Below are 20,673 nucleotides of genomic sequence, written 5' to 3'. Positions count from 1 at the left end.
TGACGGAAACTATTGATACAGTTCAGTAGCTTAGGAATGCAGAGAAGGAGGACTGAACTGATAACTGGAATCATAACATACTCTTGGCAGACTCAGAGGCAGGGCCAGGCTGAGCCGGGCACTGCGAGGCAGGAAGTAAGTGAAGGGTCGAGGATACAGGTGGGGGCTGTATCGCTCCTCAGCGAGGCTCAGGAGACAGACGCTGAATCTGGTGTCCAGGCCCTTTTGAGGCCTAGGAACGGGGACTTTATAATGGAATAACGTGCACACCGAGAAACGTGGCAACGTAGCTTTACATAGGCCTGATATTCGTAGTATTCACGAGAACTGGAAACTGACATACTAGAGGTGGATACAACTGTAATTGCGTCATTAATCGAACATGGGGAATACATATGCATATTAATCATACACAGATAACATATGATGGATGACGCGTAGGGACACAGAACATGGCAAAATTTACTTTTCCACACCTTCATCAAGGACACGGGGCACTTTCTCACTAAACTCAAGGAAGTGGAATGGGAACCAGAATATGTACTTATTGCCCTGGATATCAGTACACTGTACACCAGTATCCAACATGCAGATGGACTTAATGCTGTCAAGTATTTTTTGGACAAACGTAACCTCATATTCCGACAGCACAATGCTATGTTAATGAGAATGATACAACTTTGCTTAATGAATAACTATTTTCTGTTTAACAGGGAAATATACCAACAGCAAAGAGGTGTGGCTATGGGGGCATGCTTCTCCCCAACCTATGCATGCTTGCATGTTGGGTGGTGGAAGGAGCATGTCCTCATGGGTACGCACAAATTAAGGTTCTCTGACAGCATAGTCCACTTCTGGAGATTTATAGATGATATTTGCATGATATGGAAAGGGTCACAAGAATCTGCTAGGGACTTTGTGAATGTGATAAATGTTAATGACTTAAATCTCCAATTCACGTCCCAAATAAGTACCACCCATGTTCAGTTCCTAGATGTAGAGGTCTACATCAATGAGAACAAACTAGAAACTAGGCTACATAGGAAAACCACAGCGGGCAATGCAATTTTGCATGCTAAAAGTGCCCATCCTGGTCACCTAATTATAAGCATACCCTATGGGGAGCTAATCAGGATGCATAGAATATGCAGTACGGATTATGAGCTGGAGGCCTGTCTAACTGAGGCGCTTAAGAGATTCTTGGCTCGCGGCTACTGCCCAAAAGAACTAAAATATTCCAGGGAGAGAGCAAATTGCATAAGCAGAGAAGAATGCCTGGCAGGTAGTACTAGAAGTAGACAAACACACACAAACCTTGATCCACACAAGGAAGGAGAGAGAATTTGCCTCATTACAACCTTTAATACAGAGGAAAGTAAGGGGGATACTGAAAAGACATTGGCCGCTGCTCAAAACGGATATCAGTTTGGCTCCATTGATACCTGATGAGCCGTCCATCACCTTCAGGAGGGCCCCTTCTATGAGGGATTCCCTTGTTAAATCTAGCCCTGTAGTAAAGAATGTGAAGAACTGGTTATCCAACAAAACAGGTTTCCACAGATGTATTTCATGTAGGGCATGCAAATTCGGTATTAACACTAGTGAATATTGTTCTGCTTTTGACCCGAACCCGATTCAGATAAGAGGGTTGTACACGTCGCACAGACTTTGCGGTATATGTACTTGAATGCACCTGTGGGCTCCAATACATAGGCAGCACAAAACTTCAGGCCTTCAATCGGATCCTTCAACATTTGAGGGCAATTGTCAACTCAGATGCTAATTATCCAGTTGCCCGCCATTTTGAGTTAGTCCATGGAAAAAATCTTAATGATTTAAAGTATTTTATAATTGATGCGGTACCAAAGAACATAAGGGGAGGAAATAGGGAGAAACAACTAAGGAAGCTGGAAAGCAAGTATATCCTTCTATTAGACACTAGGATCCGGAATGGGATGAACACAGGGGAGGACTTACACAGTTTTTTGTAGATCCTTATCCTTGTTCAATCCTTCTGTGTATTAGCAAGACAATGAATTTTTGTCTTGTCTTGTCTGCTCCCTGGTGTACACCAAAGTGCTGAGTGTGATTCCTTTTTTTCCCATATGAGGTGACCTAAATATATGGTCAGCATTATGGTTTCGTAAATATAGCTGCCTCCCCTACAAACCTCGCATTTAGGCACGGATACCCTTATTCAGTTATGTTAATTTCAGCTTTGAGTCTGCACTCTATGAATCTGGCACCTGCACTTTCAGGTTATGTATTGTTGGTTCTTAGTGTTTGGGGATAACAACGAATCTTAGTGATTTTCACTTTTTAGATGACTTTTACATTCATTAATGTGTTAAAACATGATGTCTTGATTAACATTTGGATACATGTCATCCGTTCATGTGTTTTTTACTAAAACCTTATGAATTTTAATGTTTTTTTCTAACTTGGAATTTTGATATGTTGGTTTTAATATCTTTTTATCCAAGATCTTTTTAGAAATTTGCATTTTTGCACTTCTTTGCACTTTATTTATATTTGCACTTGCACTTAATTTTGCACAGAGTACATCAGACTGTAATAGGAAATTTTAAGGACTGGGGCCATTTATTGTGGAAACACGGATACAAGCACTTGATATGAGGTGAACTTTGGCACAGCGCTAAAAATTAGATAAGATGCTGCGTTTCACCTGAAATTATAGCATTTGATGCCTATTTGGTTGTAGGAAGGATTATTTATTTACCTCCTATTTTTCAAGTGTATATACATATTTATATCAATTTATTTGTATTTATTGGTATATTTATAATGCGATTTTGCAATATCTGTTTTCCATTATTGGTCAAATGCCCTGAATATGTTTTCTATGTTTATACATCTGGTGACTTGTGTTGAGCTCTCTTCACAGTATATAAACACTCCTATTGGCCCTTTATTGTCATGTGATCAAGGCTGCGGTGACGTAGCCGAAACGCGTCATGCTGGTGGCAAGGGGGAAATAAACCACGTATATTGCATATTTCTGGCGTTGGTGTGATCTGTACCTGTGGAAGACATCGGCGATTGTGGCCCAAGTTCAGGACTTCGGAACTATATATATATATATATATATATACAGATACATATATATATACACATACATATATATATATTTATTATATATATATATATATACACACACATATATATAAATGTGGAATTATTTAAGAGTTTATGACTATCAACGAACATCCTACCATGCGAAAGCCATTTCTTTACACTTGGACCTAGCGGTTTCCAACCTTTTATAACAACAACTCAGTATGAAGCCAGCCTGTTCTTCCTAGTTTTGACTTGGTGAAAGTTTAGTGGCTTAGTAAATAATGTTAAATAAGATGCTTGCACACAGTTTGAAATTATAGCATGAATTGCTAGATATTTGTGATTTATTTGTGAATAAAGCTATATGATCACAAATACATTACCCTTCACAACTAGCATCCTGGCAGCAAAAGAGAAAATCAAATCAACGCTCCAAGGATTCTCACCATTGAGTCAGATGAACTCATAAATCTCTTCTTAAGTCTTGTCACCTGCCTTATCTCTCTGATCTGTCTATATGTACAACTGACTAGAAAGTAACCGCAGAATTAAAGACATGTGTGAAGGCATAATATAGGACCAGGAAAGACAGGTAAGGGGAATGGTACAGCAAGAGAAATAAAGAACAGGGACATAAGTGAGGTTGGGAGAGTTGTAAGGTGAAGAGAAAAAGAGTGAGATGAAAAGAGTAGGAGGAAAGGAGGCAAAGCGGTAAGCAAGACGTTTTAAGGCATGAACAAAGTGGGCTCTGGCCCAGGCCCCTGCCTTTCGGAGGGGAAGAGGGGGCTGATAGAGACTACCCTGTTCTACAGAGTATTTCCCTGTTAACCTTGGACATTTTTTAAACAGAATGTGTTAAATACCGTTTTCCTTTTTAATGTGGAGTGATGTGTTAAAGTCTATTACAGACATTTTGCAGAAAAATGTTGTTGAATATGCTACTTACCAGTATGCATCTGTTCTTGGCATGTAGGGCTGCTGACATTCATATCTATAGCATAGATCGCCGCCTAGTGTTGGGTCCGGATGATTGCACATTGTTGTCCTGGAAGAGTCTTCGAAGTATCACGAGATAGGTGGCTCCTCCCCTGGACTACAGTGCGCATGGGCATCGACTCCATCCCCAGATTGTTTTTAGCCATTGTGGCAAAGATGGAGTGTAACAGTGTGAGCGACGACCATGCTAAGAGTAAGTGTAAATTCCGCAGCCGCGACAGGCGCCGGGGAGGAGGGCGGGCGATATGAATGTCTGCAGCCCTACATGCCAAGAACAGATGCATACTGGTAAGTAGCATATTCAGTTTGAGGCATGTGGGCTGCTGAATTCATATCTATAGCATAGAACACATAGCAGTCCCTCCATTATCGGCGGCCGCCTGTGCCAGCTGCAGATGTTTGAAAAAGTGTCTTTAGAACAGCCTGCCCTACAGCTGCTTGGAGTGCACATCTACACAGTAGTGTTTAGTAAATGTGTGTGGGGTAGACTATGTGGCTGCTCTACAAATGTCTTCCAAAGGGATATTACCAAGGAAAGCCATGGAGGCCCCCAACTTGCGGGTGGAGTGGGCTCTGGGGGGGGACCGTTAAAGTGCGCTTAGCTTTTTGATAACAAATCTGAATACACTTAACGATCCATCTGGCTATACCTGCTTTGGAAATGGGGTTGCTCTTGTGTTGGGCAGAAAAGGCAACAAAAAGTTGTTTCGTCTTCCTAAAGTCTTTGGTCCTATCAATGTAGTACATCAAAGCTCGTTTGACGTCAAGAGTGTGGAGCAGTCTTTAGGCCACTGTCTCTGGGTTTTGAAAGAACACAGGTAGTTCAATAGTTTGATTGACGTGGAACTGTGAAACTACCGTAGGAAGGAATTTAGGGTTAGTGGGCAGCACCACCCTGTTTGAGTGAATCTGTATGAATGGCTCCTGTACAGTGAGCGCCTGGAGTTCACTTACACATCGCAGCGACGTGATGGCTATTAGGAAAGCCACTTTCCATGTTAAGAACTGAACCTCGCACGAATGCAGAGGCTCAAAAGGTGGGCCCATCAGCCTGGTGAGGACCACATTAAGGTTCCACACAGGAGCTGGTGGGGTCCTGGGAGGAATGACTCGTTTCAACCCCTCCAGAAAAGCCTTAACGGCAGGCACTCTGAAAACCGAGAGACGCTGCCTGTTTTGGAGATAAGCCGCTATGGCGGATAAGTGTATCCGAATGGAAGCATATGCTAGATTGCATTTGTAAAGATGTAACAAATAACAAATGATGTCGTGAGTAGATGCATCTAGCGGGTTGATGTTGTGTTCTGCACAGTAAATGACAAACCGCTTCCATTTTGCTGCATAGCAAGCTCTGGTGGTGGTCTTCCTCGCCTCCCGTATGATATCCATGCAGTCGGGAGGCAAGTTAAGGTAGCCAAATTCTAAGACTTCAGGAGCCAGATCGCCAGGTTGAGCTGTTGCGGATCTGGATGCTGAAAGTCGCCATGGCTCTGCGTCAAAAGCCTGGGTGTGAGGTGTAGCCTTTGATGCGGTACCACGGAGAGTTCTAGAAACGTGGTGTACCATGGTTGGCGTGCCCACGTTGGAGCAACCAGGATGAGTGTCATCGAGTGTTGCTTTAGCTTTTTTGCCACCAGCGGTATTAGAGGTGCTGGGGGAAAAGCGTACGCAAATTTGCCTGACCAGTTCATCCATATCGCATTGCCCTGCGACTGTGGGTGTGGGAACCTGGCGGCAAAGCTGTGGCATTTTGCGTTTTCCCTTGTGGCGAACAGGTCTATCTCTGGATGACCCCACTGCTGGAAGTACGGGCGGAGTACTGATGGATGTATCTCCCACTCGTGCATCTGGTGGCTGTACCTGCTGAGCAGATCTGACATCTGATTGTCCTTGCCCGGGAGGTGTTCCGCCATGAGGAAGATGTTCCTCTGAATGGCCCACTTCCACATGCTCTGAGCCAGATGAGAGAACTGTGGAGAGTGTGTACCTCCCTTTTGAATGTAGTACATGGCCGTCATGTTGTCCGTCCGGATCAACACGACTTTGTTGCACAGATGTACCTTGAATGCCTTTAGTGCCATGAAGATTGCCATCAGTTCTTATAATAAAGGGAATTTTATAAAGCGCCTGGTACGCTAAGAAGCGTGTCTCCGCGCTAACTGAAAGAAATACAGACTCAAGCAGCAATAAGGAGTGGACCCGACTATCTTGAAAAGAGGTGTGTTTTTAGTTTCCGCCGGAAACTAGTTTCCGATGGGTCCAGACGGAGATCGAGGGGAAGAGCATTCCAGCTCTTCGCCACCAGGTAGCGAAAAGATCTTCCTCCCATGCGGGCCCTTCTCACTCTAGGCACCTTTAATAGGCAGTTCTAGGTAGTTGATGTGCATCTTTTGCTGCGTTGTCCATAGTCCCTGCACCGTGTAGTGGAGTACATGAGCTCCCCATCCCTGGAGAGATGCGTCCGTCGTCAGGATAATCTGTGGCACAGGCTCCTGGAACGGTCGGCCCTTGCAAAGGTTGTGTGGATTCCACCAATGCAGAGATCTGTATGCCCGACCGGTCACCAACACTAGGTCGTTCAACTGTCCTTGAGCCTGAGTCCACTGATGAGCCAAGCATTCTTGGAGCGGACGCATATGTAGCCTCGCGTGCGGGACTATGAAGATGCAGGAGGCCATCATGCCTATCAACTGCATGAACACTCGTGCTGGAAGCGAGTGTTGCAGTCTGAACTTGTGGATCAGTGACTGAATGCGGTCGATCCTCACAGAATTTGGCCGAGCTGTGGCTGCCAGAGTATCTATTGTCGCGCCCAGATACTGCCGCACATGGGCTGGCTGAAGGTGCGACTTTGGGTAATTCAGTGAGAATCCCAGATCGTGAAGAAGGTGAATGGTGTGGGACATGTTGGCAGCGCACTGCTGGGCCGACTTTGCTTGGACAAGCCAGTCGTCCAGATAAGGGTAGACGTGAACGTTCTGCCTCCTGAGGTGCGCAGCCACTGTCGCCAGGCATTTTGTGAACACTCTGGGCGCTGTGGTCACCCCGAAAGGGAGGACCTTGAATTGATAATGCTGATTCTGAATGGTGAATCTGAGGTATTTTCTGTGTGATGGATGTAGTGGGATGTGAAAATATGCATCCTTGAGATCCAAGGTTGCGAGGAAGTCTCCCTGATTGAGCAATGGAAGAACTTGCTGCAGCGTCAGCATGTGAAAATGTTCTGAGAGAATATACTGGTTTAGGGGCCTGAGGTCCAGTATGGGTCTGAGGGACCCGTCCTTTTTCGGGATTAAGAAGTACAGGGAGTACACTCCTGTGCCTTCTTCCTCCACCGGCACGAGCTCGATTGCCCCTTTTTGCAGCATGACGAGTACCTCCTGCTGCAATAAGTGCAAATGCTCTGTGGACATAGGACGGCGTTTTGGTGGCAAGTTGGGTGGAGTGGATGTTAACTCCAGACAATAACCGTACTGGATACGTTTTCTGACCCACCTGTCTGTGGTGATGGATTTCCAGACTGGCAGGAACTGCTGGAGTCTCCCCCCGACAGGTGTTGTGTGGTCGGGGGCAGTGACAAGGCGTCACTGTTTGTTGGTGGCGGAGGAGCGGGAGTTGTTGTTTCCACAACCTCTGCCCTTGGCGCTGTTGCCCCGATAGCCGCCTCTACTCTGCTTGGTGTAAGAGGACTGCGCCCCACCTTTAGTGTATTGCGTTTGCTGGGACATCTGGCCTCTGGAAACACCTCTATTGCTTGAGCGACGAAAAGTATTTCCCCGAAACTGTTGGGACTGGAGCGCCCCCATGGACTTTGCAGTCTCGGTATCCTTTATTTTTTCCAGGGTGGTATCCACCTCAGGACCAAATAATCTATCGGGGTTTACAGGCTGATTGAGGATGGGGGTTTGGATCTCCGGCTTGAACCCGGAGATTCTGAGCCAGGCCTGACGTCGCAACATGACACTTGTGTTAATGGCCCTTGCCTCGGTGTCCGCCACGTCCAGGGCACATTTAATAGAAGCGTTGGAGATGAGCTTCCCTTCTTGAATGAGCATCTCCGCTGCCTCTTTATACTGATCTGGCAGATGTTGTAACAGGGTCTCTAGTGTATCATAGTGTGCCCTGTCATATCTGGCCAAGAGTGCCTGAGTGTTTGAAATACGCCAGATATTGGCCGCTTGAGCCGCCACCCTCTTCCCTGATGCTTCTAGCACTTTAGATTCCTTGTCAGGGGGAGGAGCATCACCAGTGGTCTGTGAATTTGCCCTCTCCCGGGCATTAGAAACAACCAGAGAGTCCAATGGCAACTGGCCCTTGATGTAGGTAGGGTCGCCAGGTGCCGGCTTATACTTTTTTTCAATCCTAGGGTTGATAGCCCTGGCACGTGTGGGTTCTTTAAAAATGTCTGCAGCATGTTTCAGAACCCCTTTTAGCATTGGGAGAGTTTTTTTTTTTTTATTTTTTTTTTTTAAACCTTTATTGAGTTAATCAAAGTATGACAAGCGCAGGCCTACAACCACAGAGGCCGGCCGCAAACACAGGAATCAGGTCAGAAATCATGCATGTATATACGACCAAATAATGTCGACAATACAGATACAGCATGTGATTGTATATGCCTCGGCGCAGCAGGATATCAAAGGTTTAATTTTAAAGTTATAAAGAAACAGAAGTGGCTGTACTATCGGTGGCGTCACACCATAACATGAAGTTAAATAGAGATGAGGGGGAGGTACCCCACAGTGCAAACAAATCCAGGTGATGAGCAATATGAACCTTGGGCACACTATGCCCGCCGAGGCTGACGAGGAATAAAAAACAATGTAATAACAAGCGATTAGCGAGCACACCCTCCCTAAAACCCACCCTCCGGAGACAGTAAGGTATAGGCAAGTATAGACGCCAAACAGAGAAAGAAAAAAGGATAAGGAGACAGCCAACCCTACTGTAAGGAAGGAAAAACCCTACCCAAAGAAGAGGAAAAAAAGAAAGGGGACCATAGAACAAAACAAACTAAAATAACAAACCCCCCCAACACCCGCCACCCTGCACCCCTGTAATGGCTACGGCCTACCCCACTAACAGCGTGCCTGTCGCCCCGGAACACCCCAAAGAAGGGAAATAAAGAAAGCGGAGGAGGAGAAAAACAAACATACTCCCGGCCACCTATACCCCCCACCATTAGCGACCTCCCCAAAACATATTGTCCATTATTAAAAGCAAGTATTAAGCACCAATATGGGGAGGACCTCAACCAAAACCACCCGACTCCCAGTGAGATACACGGTACAATCCTGGCATAGAGCACAAAGCGTAGCTAACCCCAAAAGTCAAAGACAACCATGACAGTTCGGTTCTTCACGATAATCTACGTCGCCAAAGCCAGCAATCTCGCAGGAAGCGAAGCGTCCCAGATAATACAAAGCAGTGGCATCGGATCTAGGGCAGGATACAAGATGAAGTCAGCCCTGACCAGTGCGATTCTTTATGAAAACCCATGCCACCCAAACCACAGTATTTATGTGGTAATCGAAACGTCCATAGCAGTTCCAAGCAGCTGAATCGGACCGAGGACAGGATACAAGATGACGGCATCCACAGGACCAACGGGGAAAGATGAAGGAGATAAGCAAACCTCTCCGACGGTCACCAAAGAGCTGTTCTTGGCGATCAAAACCTTCGGCAACGATGTTTCGCCGATCAGGAGTCATACCGGGAAAGCTAACTACGGTCTTAGGTGCAACATTCACAAGGCCAAAATCATCGACGTGAGCTGAGTCAGGCTGCCGCGCGGGAACCTCAGAACAGTAGGCCAAATCTTCCACTGGAACCACAGAATGCTGATCGTATCGCAGCATCATCGTCCGGTCGCAAGCAGATATTTCCCAGCGTTTCTGACATTCGGTCATACGTGACTGTGAATTGGGAGTGGAGCGCCCCAATGGCGGCCATCACGGACCTCAACGATGGTGCGCCATCTGTCCTCTCCATCTCCCCCCCCAAAGAGACGAAGCAGGACTCGAGCCCCAGACTCACTTCCGAGGCTCCAGGCACACACGAAGCCAATGGCAACAGCAGGCGCCCCCTCAGCTGGTGATCACGACACCTTCGCCGACCGCGGGGGCCACCCCTTCAACACCGCCGTCCCCAGCAGGGTCTCCGGACGAGCGGCCCCCGACCGCGGCGCACGATGCACACCCTGTGTCACGAGACCGAGTCCTCAGTGCCAGCTGGTAACTGGATTGCAGATCGGAGATGCAGAAAAAGATCCGAGTACGGAAGACCGGACGAAACACTGGTTCCACAGCCGCTGTTGATCAATTCCAGCCCGGATGGGCTAGAAATCGAGGTCCCGGCTTCAGCCCTGGAGTAGGCCGAAAATGGAACACGACATAACTCCGCCACCCAGTATGTTAGGGAGTCCGGGAGTGCACCACCGGTATCAGGCGAGCTTCATACACACGGGAGTCCGGCGTAGGTAAAGGATAAATGACAGGATATGCGAGCTGCCGGCAGAGGTCAACGGAGCCGGGAGCTTAAGCAGCCATCTTGGATCGTAGCGTAGCTCCTCCTCCCATTGGGAGAGTTTTGACAGTCTTTTCTGCTGCGGAAAAGGTATCAAAGAGGAAGTCCACTTTAATAGGGTCAGCATGCAGCTGGACGTTGTGGTTTTTAGCCGCTCTCTCAATTAGAGCATTAAATGCTGCAGAATCCTCAGTAGGAGATGTCTTGACATTATACACCAGAGTGTCCGGGGCAGTGTGCTGATCCCCTGGGTCCCCTGCATCTGCCCAAGAGTCCTGGTGATCCTCAGGATCAGTGTTTGCAGGGAAGTTATACTCCTCATCATCACCTTCCCCAGCCTCCACATCTGAATAAGTGGGTGAAGGTGTAGCAACTGTTAGAGTCCATGGAGCAATTGGCTCAACCAGAACCGGGGAATCCGTAGAAGGCTTTTTGCGCTTCAAAGGAATCTGTAGGACTCCATAGGCTGAGCCGCCGTGATCTTTCTTTTGTAGAGGGTAAGTTTACCGGTGTCGGCGTCGATAAAGTGTTCCCGACTGCTCCTCCATCAGGGGTTGTCGATGCTTTGAGCTCCCAAGTGGCTGAGAAGGCTTCGACCCCGTAGACACCTGCACGGGCGCGTCGTCGACCGGCCTTGGTGCGAACGCCTTCGGTGCCACCTTCGGCGGTAACGTGAACAGGAGTGGCGCCGAGGACTTTGGCGTTTTGCCAACTTGCTTCGGGGTGGAAGCATCCTTCGGATCGACCGCAGAAGCCTTGTTCCTAATGCATTGCAATGAGTCCGACACCTGCTTTGTGAAGGATGCGGACGGTTTCGTCGATCCGACAGACGGCCTCGGTCCACCAGCGTGTGCAGACTCGAGCGTCGAAGTCTTGCCTTTCTCTGGCCGATGCGCGGGATCAGCCCTCTTAGGTGTGCCATGTCCTTCTACTGTGTCGACGGCCTTCGGCGCCGACGGCTTCGGGTCGGCGGCCTTGACAATTGGTTTCGGCGCCCCAGTCTTCAGCTCGACGCCCTTGAGCGATTTGGGCTCGACGCCCTTGACCGACTTCGGCTCAACGCCCTTGGTCGACTTCACCGGGTCGACAGCCTTCTTCGGCTTCGGCTGCCCCGACATGTCGGAAGACGAGGAGGCGGCCAGAGGGATAGACGTCTTCTGTTTCGACGGCGTCTCCATCACTTTCATTTTCGTCGACACCGAAGCTTTCACTTTCGGTTTGACCACCGGCGGCTCCGTAGAAGTGTCCGTAGCTGGGCCCGTGGATCTGGGTGTAAGGTCTTGGCTAAGCTTGTAGAAAACAAGGGTCCCCTGGATGGATGGATGGCAAAAAAAACCCTAGGTCAGGGAAAAACACAGTGAAGGTATCAACCTAGGCAGTAATAAGGAGCTTGCCCACGTAATAGTGGTAGGACAAGGACAACCCACTTCCAGTTAAAGGCAATTTTTATTAAACATAAGTCAAAAAGAACATAATTACAATTATAAAGTCAAAAAGCATGTGGACCATGCATGTGTAGTACAACAAATTCCAAATTAGAATTGAAAAATTATAGAGCAAATTACTTAAAAATAAATGACATAGAATAACAATAATTCATAAAAAACACATATAAACTCTCTATAAAAACATATGAGTGTTTTGTCGACGCGCGTTTCGGCGGCCAGCGCCTTCTTCAAGACAAACTCAAATACCTAAAATTAAAATCACAATTAGTGACAAGGAATAAAAATTATTTCCCCTTAAAAAGCAATAGAAACGATACATAATACACAAGAAAAATTTAAACAGTCATGAATTCATAAATACAATGCAGTGTAATAGGAAGTGGGGAGGAGGTTGTCCTGTATATTTAACAAGCAATCGCAAATATGGGGAATCAAAAGGAAGCCTCGGTGCTCAAGGTAGACGGAAATAGGGGTAAACTGAAAATTACATAGCAAGGATAAATTGTCCAAAGGCACAGTCTATGATCACTTGTCCTTAGAATGGTAAAAGCATAAAGGCCAGAGTGGAAAGAGAACAGGATAGGAACAAGGAAAACCTAAACTGATATCTTATATTTTTATGATAAGCTGGCCTATCTCTTGATGTGGATACTACATCAGGCTTACATGTCTGGAGAAATGGAGAGCAAGACATGAACCGTATTATGAACAAAAGTTTTTTTGTTCTATTATTCTTCTATAACGCCTGAAAAATACAAGGATTAAAAGGGGGTATACTTACTTCCAGGCTACAAAACTCTGTAGATGTCACTTTCAATAGCTGTGTGAGTTACAGCACCAATATGCTACTTTAAATAAGTACACGTTTGAGATGATGGAATAAACTTCTTGGTAAAGTGGAATGATGCTGGGATGTAGTGATTCTTAGAAAAAGGAGCTGTGGGAAACCAGAATAGCATGGTTTCAGAAAAGAGCTTAATACTTTAATTTTTGAGTGGATCAACTGCTGTAGATAACATGCCTACCTATTGTGTAACTTCCAAACCGTCAAAACTAAAGATGCTTAGAGACACGGTATGGAGCGTACTCTGGTTAAAAGGCTGCAGTAACGGATTAGGGAGCTGTAATTAACACAATGATAGCAAGTGTAAAAAAGAGGTAAACCAACTAATAATCCTCTTAAGGTCAATAGTCATATATATAATATGATTTGCATACCTTGTAGAGATGGACGTGTCCGTGAACCTTGATAGCGGTTGAGCAGAAGTCACACTCAGGCGTAAATGCGATAAAAACAGTCAGGGCAGCAATTCGTCCTGAAGAGACAACCACAACGATTGAGTGGAACGCTAAGCGATGTGTCAACAGAATCTAATTAAGATGCAAGGATAAGTTGATTAACACGGAACCAGGCAATACCTGAATTAATAGCTAAAAGTGCCACGCCTCCACCTAATGAACGGACAAAATTGTCGGCGTTTCAGCTTGAAGCAGGATGGTGCTAGAAAAATAAATAACGCATTTAATTCTTCTACATTTGTCTGGCGGTGTAAAGAGAGCACTGTTGCACGTGATACATTGTATATATACTGATGAAACCTCACACAAACGCCATACCTAATAATAGCGCGGATGTTCCTTTAAATGGGGTTCTGTGCCAGACGAATATTCTGGCTTCAAAATATCAGGATGTAGGCAATTACTAAAAAACAAAAACAGGAAAGTTATTTGTGAAGGCGCACTGTATGCGTGTTAAGAAAAAAATACACAAACACAGAGGTGCATCAATAATCAACCCTCAGTTGCAGAACGAGCATGCAAGGCATACCTTGCGATGGATAATTAGTTCGTTCAAATTGGATCTGGCCGAACTCTACTGGAATCAGGTATGTAGATTAACGGTCCAGTCCTAGGGCGGAAAGGGGAGAGAAAGGCCGCCAGATTAGTACAAAAGAACGGAAGGCTCAACGGTCTCAGTCGCGCTAAGCCAGAAGAGGATCTCAACATACCTGAAGACGCGCAGCGTCCTTGCGTGTGGAGGCGGGTTGGCAACGTGCTTTGGAAATAGCCAAATGCACTCAAACGGCCTGTACGATTAGCCCACACCTATATATACAGGTGTAAATGTTCAAATTGGGTCACCTGACACTAGCGAGTATTTAGGTAATGAAGCTAGAAGGTGGACTAGCAGATGCACAATTACTGCTATCACTGGGATAAAGGAGTTCATGATAGTGGACATGAAAGAAAGCCTAAGGGGCGACGATTGCCACGAGACTGATAACTGGGGAGCAAAGTCTGATACTTAATAATAAAAATAAGAAAAATAAAGAAAGAAAGAAGATAAAACAGATAGGAGGAAGGTAAGCAAGAGAAAAGTATGTAATTAATAATTAAGATGAAAATGAAACCTCAAACCGGGCAAGAGACTGAAATGAACGGTGGTTTAAACGCAACGAATGAATAAGAAAAGACAAGGCCCTGGTTGGAAAACTGGGATGAGAAACGGAGAATGTAAGGGACATGGAATGACTGGCTGGTGGACATGTTAGAGAAAGAGCAAAAATACGTGCTGTACGGAAATAAAATGCTGCAAAGGCGCAGGATACTATGGAGGCAAAAGGGGGTAACCAAAATTACTACCCACATCAGCCCAATTTATGTGATAGCGTTTTCCCATGGAATTTCGCTATTGAGGCCTGAACGGAACGTGTTCATGGAGAATATCCAAAACACCTCTCGTTTCTTCCGGATACTTTCGCCACCTCTTTCGTCTGGCACATTGATCTTTTCCAGTATGCATCTTAATTAGATTCTGTTAAGACACATCGCTTAGCGTTCCACTCAATCGTTGTGGTTGTCTCTTCAGGACGAATTGCTGCCCTGACTGTTTTTATCGCATTTACGCCGGAGTGTGACTTCTGCTCAACCGCTATCAAGGTTCACGGACACGTCCATCTCTACAAGGTATGCAAATCATATTATATATACGACTATTGACCTTAAGAGGATTATTAGTTGGTTTACCTCTTTTTTACACTCGCTATCATTGTGTTAATTACAGCTCCCTAATCCGTTACTGCAGCCTTTTAACCAGAGTACGCTCCATACCGTGTCTCTAAGCATCTTTAGTTTTGACGGTTTGGAAGTTACACAATAGGTAGGCATGTTATCTTTTGTTCATAATACGGTTCATGTCTTGCACTCCATTTCTCCAGACATGTAAGCCTGATGTAGTATCCACATCAAGAGATAGGCCAGCTTATCATAAAATATAAGATATCAGTTTAGGTTTTCCTTGTGCCTATCCTGTTCTCTTTCCACTCTGGCCTTTATGCTTTTACCATTCTAAGGACAAGTGATCATAGACTGTGCCTTTGGACAATTTATCCTTGCTATGTAATTTTCAGTTTTCCCCTATTTCCGTCTACCTTGAGCACCGAGGCTTCCTTTTGATTCCCCATATTTGGGATTGCTTGTTAAATATACAGTACTACCTCCTCCCCACTTCCTATTACAGTGCATTGTATTTATGAATTCATGACTGTTTAAATTTTTCTTGTGTATTATGTATCGTTTCTATAGCTTTTTAAGGGGAAATAATTTTTATTCCTTGTCACTAATTGTGATTTTAATTTTAGGTATTTGAGTTTCTGTCTTGAAGAAGGCGCTGTCCGCCGAAACGCGCGTCAACAAAACACTCATATGTTTTTATAGAGAGTTTATATGTGTTTTTTATGAATTATTGTTATTCTATGTAATTTATTTTTAAGTAATTTGCTCTATAATTTTTCAATTCTAATTTGGAATTTGTTGTACTACACATGCATGGTCCACATGCTTTTTGACTGTATAATTGTAATTATGTTCTTTTTGACTTATGTTTAATAAAAATTGCCTTTAACTGGAAGTGGGTTGTCCTTGTCCTACCACTATTACGTGGGCAAGCTCCTTATTACTGCCTAGGTTGATACCTTCACTGTGAGGTCTTGGGTAAGGCCATGAGCCGATCCCTCGACCTGAGCCTTAGTTATTGTTCTAACGGGGCATAGCTCTTCGCCTGAGCTATCTTCCGTGGCCCCATAGGCCTCATTGTCGTCTCCTACCTCGTCGACGACTTCCTCTGTATCGAGCACTTCGACGTCTGCGTCGTAGTAGTCGATCTCCTCCGCTGGAGTTGAAATCGGCTCTTGATCTTCTGGCTCGCCTGCTTCGTCCCTCTCGAAAATGTCCACCGGTGCCGGGGCAGACTGCTGGGCCTCCATGCGCGCCACGCTCCGAAGTCGAATTGTTTTCTTGGATCGAAAACGGGAACAAGCCATACAGTTGGCTTCATCGTGATCCGGCGAGAGGCACTTGTTGCACACCGGGTGGACGTCGATGTGGGGATACTTCGATTCGCACACGGGACATTCCTTGAACGGGCTCCGTTCCATGATGTTGTCGAAAGTCTGGTTGCGTTGACTGGGCCTCGAGCACCAAAGAGCCACGCGACTCCTCTGGATGTCCGACTCAGGAACTGAGCCGGAACAGAGCTGGGCACCAAACGCAAGACAATACCGACGGTATAGGAAAAAGGCCTTCGGGCCTTAAGAAAAGTCTATATCGATTCCGAACTGGAGATATCGAATATACATCCGAACCCAATGGCGGAAAAAAACAATCTAGGAATGGAGTCGATGCCCATGCACACTGTAGTCCAGGGGAGGAGCCACCTATCTCGTGATACTTCGAAGACTCTTCCAGGACAACAATGTGCAATCATCCGGACCCAACACTAGGCGGCGATCTATGCTATGAATTCAGCAGCCCACATGCCTCGAACATTTATGTTTTATGCTACATACATAATAAAAAAAAGTTTCTTTTAGAACAAAACCCGAACTCTCAAGAGAAATGGGAGGATGTCACAGCGATTATCTGCAGTGATATTAGTGATCTGCTGCTGTTTTACAATATTGTTACTACCCCTGAATATTAGATGTAAACATTTAGAATTTGGACGAGTGCGCAGGTGCATTCAATGACTCTGCCAAAGAGGGCATAACCGATTTTAAATTAAATAAACGTTGTTAGAACAGCTGCCCCAAAAATACGTTTAGCCCAGGGCCCCCAATATCCTTAAGATGTCCCCGACAGGTAAACTGTTAAAAGTGAGATAGGAAGTTACTAGGGTGAAGGAAATATAGAGGGAGGAAGAGGATTGTGTTATACTGATGCTTGAGGTATTGAGACAGGTGAGTTGAGGGGTGTAGTCAGAAAGGTAGCGGTAAAGAACTGAGGTAATGAGAGAAGTATAGGAGGTGTGAGGTAAAGAGGTAGTGAGGTGAGACAAAGATGTATTAAGACTACAAAGTAGTGAGATATGTGGTAGAAAGGGCGAGTTGAAATATAGACTGAAAAGGCGGTGAAGATAGAAAAGAGGAATAGCAAGAAGGAGGAAAGGAGCAGAGGTGAGGTAGCAGGGGCAGTGGGAGAAAGGGGGAGGTGAGGTAGCGAACTGTTGTATATTTGTACTTCATTTAATATGGCTACTTGGTGTCAGTAGTCCTTTCTTAGTGTTTCTATCTTCCCAATCTCCCATAGTACCTATAGTACCTAAGAGTGTTCTATCTGGTATGTGAGGATTCCAGCCTTGGCAGTTGATGGTCTGGTCAGCTGTGAGGTTTACTGCTCTGCTGTAATATCTTGTGCTAACTTAATAAATCTATCTTAATAACCTTAAGACGTGTCCTGCTGCCTACCTAATCTATTTACAACATTTTGGCGACGAGGATGGGATTAATAAATCTATCTTAATAACCTGACGACGTGTCCTGCTGCCTATCTAATCTATTTACAACACGAACAAATGTAAACTGAGAACTGAGGCAATGTGACAACGAAAGGAGATTAAGAGATGAGGAAGACAGAAATAAGAGATAGTGCGAGACCTCTGGTAGAGAGACGGTGAGGTATAGAGAGCAAAACAGATGTGCACAAAAAAGAGAAGAGGCTGAAATGGATTTGAAGTTAATAGAGACATAGGAGGAAAAACAAAAAAACAAGCACTGAAGTGCATAGGAGGTGTGAGGTAAGGAGAGTTCAATTAGAGGTGGTGTCAGAGCGAGAGGTGAGGTTGTGAGACAGGTAGAGAGAGGCACTGAAAGAGATGGGAGTTAAAGATCAGGTAGAGACACCATCTAGATAGAGCAGGATTCTCCAACAAGTAGCTAAGATTTACTGGTGGCCCTCCGCCCACCAGTAAGTAACTGTCTCCTGTGTGCAGTCCAGGGTACTAAATTGATGTTTTTACTTGATTGAATAATTATGTATACCAAAATTGACTGTGTATTTGAGCTGAAAACGTGTGTATTTTCAGAACTCATTTTTTGTTGAAAAAATGTCTAAATTTCCAATACACATTTAACACCTTCAATGCTATGGAGATTTTCCTCCTGTGCTGGATCTTATTTATTCCCATTGTTCATGACGAGCTCAGCTCGTCATAAGCACACGACCAGTGTACTGCATGACGAGCTGAGCTCGTCATGAGCAGCGAAGGGGTTAAAGCTGATATTTGAGTGATAAATCATGTGGCGTTGGGCAGATTTATTACTAATATCATAACCTTAGTGTTGGGGGCATTGCAGTTCACGCTGCTATATAATACTTATGTTGAGGTATTAAAAACTGATAAAGCCTTTTTTACATTTCAGCTGGCAATCCTGCCTGATGTACGGAGATGATCAATGCTAGTGATCTTGCATACGGCAGCCACTAACGGAATCTCGTCTGATGTGGTCACTATTACAATGCCACTACTATTAGTAGCTCGGAATAATTTTCACTGAACATAGGCAGCTCTTGTTATAAGAAAGTTTGGAGATACCGGATGCACAGAGATTGGTTGGATATATAATGATAAATAGAGTCAGTAGAGAAATATAGATGGATATGTATGAGAGGAGGTGAGTTTAAGCAAACAAAAAGTGAGGCAGAGAGAAGGGCAGGAATTTGATTGGCGATGGAGAGGTTAGGTGCACCAAAACAGAAAGGTAAGGAGAGCGAGAAGAGTTTGAAAGAGAAGAGAAAGGTAGAGGGAAAAGCAAAGTAGACAGATGAAGGTAATTGTAAATTAAAGGGAGATAGACAGAAGTACAGAGAAAGGTGCAAAGAGGTGTGAATAAGGTAAGGGAGAGTGATGATAACGCAATAGGTGAGGTATAGAAAGAGGCAGATCTAAACGTAGAGAGTGGGGAGGTAGGATAGGTGGAAAAAGCCAGAGGTAGAGATAGTCAGAGAGAGGAAGTGAGTTCGAGATAGAGAAAGGCAGAGAGATTGAGAGGGAAAGAGTCCTCTATCCTGATCACTTTCATTCGGGGACTCTGGAAAATTGGTGACTACAGTGAACTGGGATTTATGTACATCTGTGAAATGATAGCATCCCAGCATGCTGCTCAGCAAGATCATGGTGAGTTGTAGCATTATGCGTTGGGTCCCAGAAGCTGAAAAGGGAAGAAGGTGACACAAGCAGATAAGAGTGCAGTGCTCTTAAGTTCAGAGGGATGGTAGCACCAGAAGAGCTGGTACGTATGAACAGTGGGGACTGGCCAGTGCTCTGTATTTCAGAGGAGCAGAGAGACTGCCAGGACTGAGCAATAGAAGTGTTCCTGGCACACTGACGTTCAGAGTGGAGCCACCATGCACAGGCAAAAAGCTGAACATGACAAGAGTAGAAAGGTTTCACCGCAGTATTGCAACAGTTGCCAAAAGTATCATGCGGCCAACGTCCGCAAGTATACTGCAGTATTACAATACAACTGCTAAGACTTACAAAAAATAAAATAAGTCATGCTGCCAATGCAAAGAAAAGTCTTATAAAGACTCCTTTGTACAAAATCCCAATTTAAGCCAGCCCTGCAGCAGACGATGTACATATCTGAGAAAAACTTTGGGTTAATACCCTAAACGTTATGGACAACCAGGAGGCCAATGCCTAAGGGAGCTCCGTGTCTTTATGTTGTGTTTGTGAAGTCATGAGACATGCTAGAGATCTAAACCTATCTGAAGCTGAACCTAAAAAATAAAAATCACGGCTGATGGCTCTTCACTGTCTTGTTAAGTCCTGAACCTTTTTTGATATGAAACATAGAATGATCTGAAATAGAAAGAATTCCCACCTCAACCGCCAGACACCTCGGGGCAGTTTATATTTCCTCAGGTTTATAGGTGTGGCTCTTAACATCAGTTTTTTAATAAGAATGATAAAGCTATGAGTAAACATTTCTAAAGTCCTGAAAAGAACAACATTCTAATGAGGAAGTGCTTGTATACATTATATCCGTAATCAGAACCTGGTACACCTTACAGCTGCAATGGTAGGTAAAGTCTACGGACTACAATGGAATTTATATCTGTTGTCTGTAAATCTGTGGTGTTTTCTGTAATTCATGAGGAAAGCTATTACAAGTTATTTTGATAGGTTTATTGAATCCAATAATTAGACATTGTAGGAGGTTGGTCACATTAACAAACTGAAGTGGGTAAACCAGATATTTAGCAGAATACTTTGGTTGTAGCTATGGTTCTTGCCCCTTGATAAACTGCAAATGCATATCTAAGAAATAGGTTCACATATTCTACA

The 20,673-nt window shown here is 44.9% G+C and overlaps 1 protein-coding gene across 6 annotated transcripts in view; it reads right to left on the bottom strand.

The window, feature by feature from the left end:
• Positions 1 to 20,673, bottom strand: part of BRDT (bromodomain testis associated) — a 2,808,714-nt gene that overhangs the window by 2,169,294 nt on the left and 618,747 nt on the right. The gene's annotated exons all lie outside the window — the stretch shown is intronic.

This window comes from Lissotriton helveticus, chromosome 1_1 (genome assembly GCF_964261635.1).
Source record: "Lissotriton helveticus chromosome 1_1, aLisHel1.1, whole genome shotgun sequence".
Classification (NCBI taxonomy): domain Eukaryota; kingdom Metazoa; phylum Chordata; class Amphibia; order Caudata; family Salamandridae; genus Lissotriton; species Lissotriton helveticus.
The sequence above is the reverse complement of the archived record's forward strand: the minus strand, read 5'-3'. Positions and strand labels throughout refer to the sequence as shown.